Source organism: Mus caroli, unplaced genomic scaffold (assembly GCF_978045245.1).
Source record: "Mus caroli unplaced genomic scaffold, Mus_caroli_1 scaffold_15, whole genome shotgun sequence".
Taxonomy (NCBI): Eukaryota; Metazoa; Chordata; class Mammalia; order Rodentia; family Muridae; genus Mus; species Mus caroli.
Genome location: NW_028227270.1, coordinates 97,488,552 through 97,494,404, shown reverse-complemented (window position 1 = coordinate 97,494,404; position 5,853 = coordinate 97,488,552). Strand labels below are relative to the sequence as shown.

The following is a 5,853-nucleotide window of genomic DNA, read 5'->3' as shown; positions in this document are numbered from 1 at the left end:
TTGCATGAAAATGAATGTTAGGCTATTTTCTGGAGCATGGAAGATTACAGGCTTGAGTGCACGTGTGTGTATGTGCGTACGTGTGTGTGTGTGTGTGTGTGTGTGTGTGTGTATGTGTGAAAGCACCAATAATGATGTATTTTAGAATCATAACTTACAGGGAATAGAATGTAATTTCCTTAGTGTTTCAAATTCTGGCATAACATATTGCCAATATCCTTAAACAAACAAACAAATAAACAAACAAACAACAACAACAACAACAACAAAACCAAAAACCCAGAAACACTTTAAGTCTGAGTCTAAGAGTCTTCCGAGCCTTGGCTCACTAAGTTCAGAAGGAAATAGTCTATACAACAGGCATGCCAGCTCAGTGAGTTGGAATGTGCTAGGATTTAAAGGCTTGTATGTGCCCACATGTTTTTCTATCTGTACTTCCTTGTTTTTGTCCACCCTGGTGGTCTGTTATGTGGACCCGTCCTTTCTTTGTCAGCATGGTTTAATGACTCTATAATGTCTTTGGATATAGTTACCCTTTATAAAAGCTCAGCACAAGAGACACTTGATGTCCTAGAGTTTCTTGTGTGCTCTTTGGGTCCGCAGCTTTCCATGTTGAAAACCTACATCCAAGAATTTAGGTTCAGAGCCCTGCAGTTCTGCTTCCTGCTGTGATATTACTTTCTGAAATTCAGGGATTATAAATCAGAAATTTCAAAATTCTGACTATTGTAAACATACTTCTAACAATCCTCACATCCTATTATTTAGATAGCTAAAATCTAGGCTTAAAGAGTATACAATTCAACAAATTTAGTAATACTTTCAAAAAAAAAAAAACCTGGCAGCATATAATAATATTAAAACAACAAAAAGTCAGACCTTCTAGTAAGGTAACACTCTGCATGGAATCCTGTGTAGTCGCTGCCTATTGAAGGACATGTTTTGCATGGAAAATGTGTTACATCTTGAGAGAACATTTAAAGGACTTAGCCGAAGTATACAATATGTGTGAACATATTATTTTTCATTTTGTCTCTTTCAATCACCCTTTCTTGTTCTCCTTTTGAAATGTTATACTTTACCCACATACTCATTTATTCAGTGTGTTTAATTAGTGTTGTTTGCATGAACCTGGGTATTAGTTTATTTACTAGAGCACGAGAGGCTTTGCTTTTGGTAGAGAAAATAATTTTAGGTCTGTGATGTGGGAACAAAGACCACTTAGTCATTTCGGGGAATAGATGAATTTGGCTGACACTTGCTATCCTAGCATCTCTTTATTATGGAAACCTACAGGAGAGGAGTTACAGTAAATATGTTTGGAACCCTTTCAACCTTCATTTCAGGCACAGACCTTCTTTCCTTGTACTTTTTTTCTCTAGCTCTTGGCCCTTCTCAATTGTCCACATATGAAATGCCCATCACCAAAGGGCTCAGACTCCCAGGAAGGACATTCTTAACTGTGCCCTTCAGATAGAGTTAACAGTTCGTAAACAATACACAGTGTCTAGTTGTATCAGGATGCCACGCCTCCTTGTCACTTACAGACACCAAAGAACAGAGACAGGAGTCAAATCTTTAAAAGTGAACTGTGTTCATAGAGATGACAGCCTGAGAGGACAGGGGGCTAGAATACTGAATATATCATCTCATCTCCAGATGGGAAAGGTAGAGCTGGGGACAAAGGCTGCCAGTCATTCCAAAGCTCAGTCCTGCCCCCTGCTCAGGTGATCGACAGCATTTCTGAGTCTGATAGTGTCCAGGTCTTGCTAGTTATCCTTCTACTCTCCCCTCGTTCTGTGGATGTTTGTGCTCAGAGCCTTTCTGAAAGGGAGTCTATCTGGTTTCTGCTGTATTAACTTTGTACTCCTCCAGGAGCATCTGGGCTAGAAATAGTTTAACTCAGAATAAATAAACCATTAGTAGTATACATGTGTGCTATGCTAGGAATGACTGTATGAGCAAATTCCTTTCTGTGACATGACATTAACCTGTGTCTTCATAATACAGACTATGAAAGTGCCCCCAGTCACAATTAAATTCAAATTTCTGAGGTTTTTGTTTGTTTGTTTGTTTGCTTTTCTTTTAATTCTCTTTAAATTTTTGAGGATAGTGAGTCTCATGAAATACTGGAGCAGGAGTTACCAGAACAACCAGTTAATCCTGATCTGAACCTCAGATTAATCTCAAAGCTACATTTTATCCCACATTCCACTTGATGGAGGTGGCTGAGTGGACTGCTCCTTAGCCCAGAGGAACAAGAAGTCTCTAGCACTATGGCTACTCCAGAGAGCCTTTGTGAAAGACATGTGCATAGCACTTCTGCCCAACCCAGACAGCAGCCCCTGGAAGCTCAAAATGTGGTGAATGGGACTGTGAGCCTGAGATTTTTAATCTCTGAAGGTAAGTTTAAAATGTCCCAGGTGGCTGTGCTACACTGGGAAGCAGAGATCTATGTTGAGTCATGTGTTCTCTTCCCAAACTTAGCTTATGCAATTTCAGACCGAGAACTGTCTAAAATTGTCCATACCTGGAAGTATGCTCACAGCTCTCAAGAACAGATGGCTTCTTTCATAGGAAGGATGTTAGGTGCCAGTAGATAGACACAGGTAAGATGTCATTCTTCAATAAACTTATCTGGTAGTTGAGACAGCTAACTATGTAAGTTCAGCATTAGAATGAAAAAAAAATTACCACATGGCAGATATCTAAAATAGATGTAGCATCCATTTGGTTTTGATGTTGTCTTTTGTGCTTTGCAGCTGTGTAACCCTGATTTCTCCCCATGACTTTAGGCAAACATCTATTAGATATAGATCCACAACATTTAGAGAAGATTCCTGTAGTGCAATTTAGCCAGCAGAGAACAAGCTTTAAAAGAATTCATTGTTATTGTGAGATGTAAACTTGGTGCACAAACAGGGGGAAAGCAGCAGACAAAGGAAGCCACTGCTCCTGTGTTACAGAATTTCCGGTGGGTAGGAAGTGGGAAGGGGAATTTCCTACACTGGCAGCAGACACTTTACATAAAGGTCAGACAGCCATGCTTTCGGACAGTGAAGGGCTCTCTGAGCCAAGATATCTGTCTTTGGCTCACTGACCAGCTATGTGAATGCTCACTAAGTGCCAGACTCCCCAGTGGGAACAGGAACATGACACTTAGTAGACCAGCTCTCTCCTTAATGGAGCAAGGTCTAAAGGGAGAGGGAATGATGGGATCTGATAACCTCAGACCCGATTTTAAAGAATTGATACAGTTGTTTATTTTTATAACACGTATGCTAAAATTGGCACAATACAGAGAAGATTAGTATGGCTCCTGCCCAAAGACACACAAATTTGTTCAGTATTATGTATGTTTGCTATCTTTTGAACATGACATGTCTTTTGCAATCAAGAACTCACAGAAGGAATGGTTACAGGCACATGACCTATACAAGAACAAGATCAAGTCAACCTAAATTCTAGCATAGATCACACACACACACACACACACACATATGGATAAATGATGTATAATAGAGAGATGTATACACATATATGAAACATGTACATTTCCTTCATGTTTAATGACGTATCTACCTAACATATACATAAACACAAAACATACATCAACACTGTGATGTACAGAAGATCTTTAAATTGTGATTGATATTTATATCATAATTTACAATTCATACTCCTTTTAGCTAGATCTATTTTATCTGAGACCCAAAGGCTAGAAAGGATACGACAAGAGAGTTAGTAGACTAGAGCCTCAGAGAGACAACAGAAAACTAAAACCCTCAATATACCAGAGTCTAAGGGTATGGGAAAGGGGGAAGAAATAAGAAACTTTGCCCCTAGAGCAAAGGAGGCAGATGACTTCAGAGGTGTGTGTGTGGGGAGTTGTGGGGGGCAGAGATAATTATGAGAGGATCCTCAGATTAGAGAAAATAATATGAGTCAGTCTGGCAGTTCCTCAGAAAATTGGACATAGTACTATCTGAGAATCCATCTATACCACTCCTGGGCATCTACCCAGAAGATGTTCCAACATATAACAAGGACACATGCTCCACTATGTTCATAGCAGCCTTATGTGTAACAGCCAGAAGCTGAAAACAACCCACATGCCCTCAACAGAAGAATGGATACAGAAAATGTGGTACATTTACACAATAGAGTACTACTCAGCTATTAAAAATAATGACTTGATGAAATTCTCAGGCAAATGGATGGAACTAGAAAATATCTTGAGTGAGGTAACACAGTCACAAAAGAACACACATGGTATGCACTCACTGATAATTGGATATTCGGCTAAAAGCTTGGAATACCCACAATACAATTCATAGACCATAGGAAGCTCAAGAAGAAGGATGACCAACGTGTGGAGGCTTCAGTTCTACTTAGAAGGGGGAACAAAATAATCATGGGAGGTGGAGGGAGGCAGGGACTTGGGAGGAAGAGAGGAGGGAAAGGGGGGAAATGGGGGCAGGACTAGCTGTGGGAGGAGATGGGAGAGATATACAGAGGGTTAGGAAATTGAACAGAGGTGCGTAGCAATGGGGGATGGGGAACAGGGGGTAGCCAACAGAAAGTCCCAGATGCCAGGAAAACAAGAGGCTCCTAGGACACAATGGGGGTGACATTAGCTGAAATGTCCAACAAAGGGGAGGAAGAACCTATAGAGACCATATCCAGAATTTAAGCATAGCCCCTGGTTGAGGGATGGGGCCACTCACCCTTCTCAAAAAATTTAACCCAGAATTGCTCCCATCTAAAGGAAATATAGGGACAAACTGTGGAAAGGCCATCCAGAGACTGCCCCACCTGGGGATCCATCCCATATGCAGACACCAAACCCAGACACTATTGCTGATGCCAAAAAGTGCTTGCTGATAGGAGCCCGATATAGCTGTCTCCTGAGAGGCTCTGCCAGAGCCTGACCAATACAGATGCACATGCTTGCAGCCGAGCATCAGACTGAGCACAGGGATCCCAATGGAGGAGTTAGAGAAAGGACTGATGGAGCTAAAGGGGTTTGCAACCCTATAGGAATAACAAGAATATCAACCAACAAGAACCCCCAGAGCTCCCAAGGACTAAACCACCAACCAAAGAGTACACATGGAGGTACCCATGGCTCCAGCCACATATGTAGCAGAGTGGCTTTAAATGGCACCAATGGGAGGAGAAGCCCTTGGGCCTGTGAAGGCTCAATGCCCCAGCATAGGGGAATGTTAGGGCAGTGAGGCTGGAGTTTGTAGGTGGGTGGGAGGGTGAGCATAGAAATGGGGAGGGGGAAGGGTGAATGGGATAGGGAGTTTGTGGAGGGGAAATTGGGAAGGGGGAATAACATTTGAAATGTAAATAAATAAAATAACCAATAAAAAATGAGTAAGCAATATGGAGGATTCATTTACACATGTCTTGAAGTTTGGTGTGACTCACAGTTTGGACTGGTAATACAGAAAAATCAGTAAGGCTCACAGTTGGCTTAACTAAGTGGACTTATGGTAATGTTTAGTGAACCAGGAGAACAAAGGCAAAGGCAGGCATGGGGCACAGTGGGAACTTGTGTGCATTGGAAGTGTCTGCCTTTGAGGAGCAGGTGAGCATTCAGATGCTGTTTTTATTCTATGGACGAGGACAGGGCTACATACAGATGTGTAGCTGGAAGTTTTTTCCCTTTACGTGGCTTTCAAAACTTCAAGATTGATGAAACCACCAAGAAGAGTGTGTAAAGATGTTAGGAGACCCAAGTGCCTCAAAACTCAAGCATATGAGGTTCTGATCCCTCTGCCATGGACACTGAGTGAAAGGCCCATTCTTTTGTGGGGTTTAGTCAAAGCCCTTCATTTTTCACAC

At 41.6% G+C, this 5,853-nt stretch overlaps 1 non-coding gene across 1 annotated transcript; it reads left to right on the top strand.

The window, feature by feature from the left end:
* Window positions 1–3,257: 3,257 nt before the first annotated feature.
* LOC115029194 (U6 spliceosomal RNA) lies at window positions 3,258–3,361 on the top strand. Its single transcript, XR_003834748.2, has one exon. It is a non-coding gene; the product is annotated as a U6 spliceosomal RNA (small nuclear RNA).
* The last annotated feature ends 2,492 nt before the right edge of the window (window positions 3,362–5,853 follow it).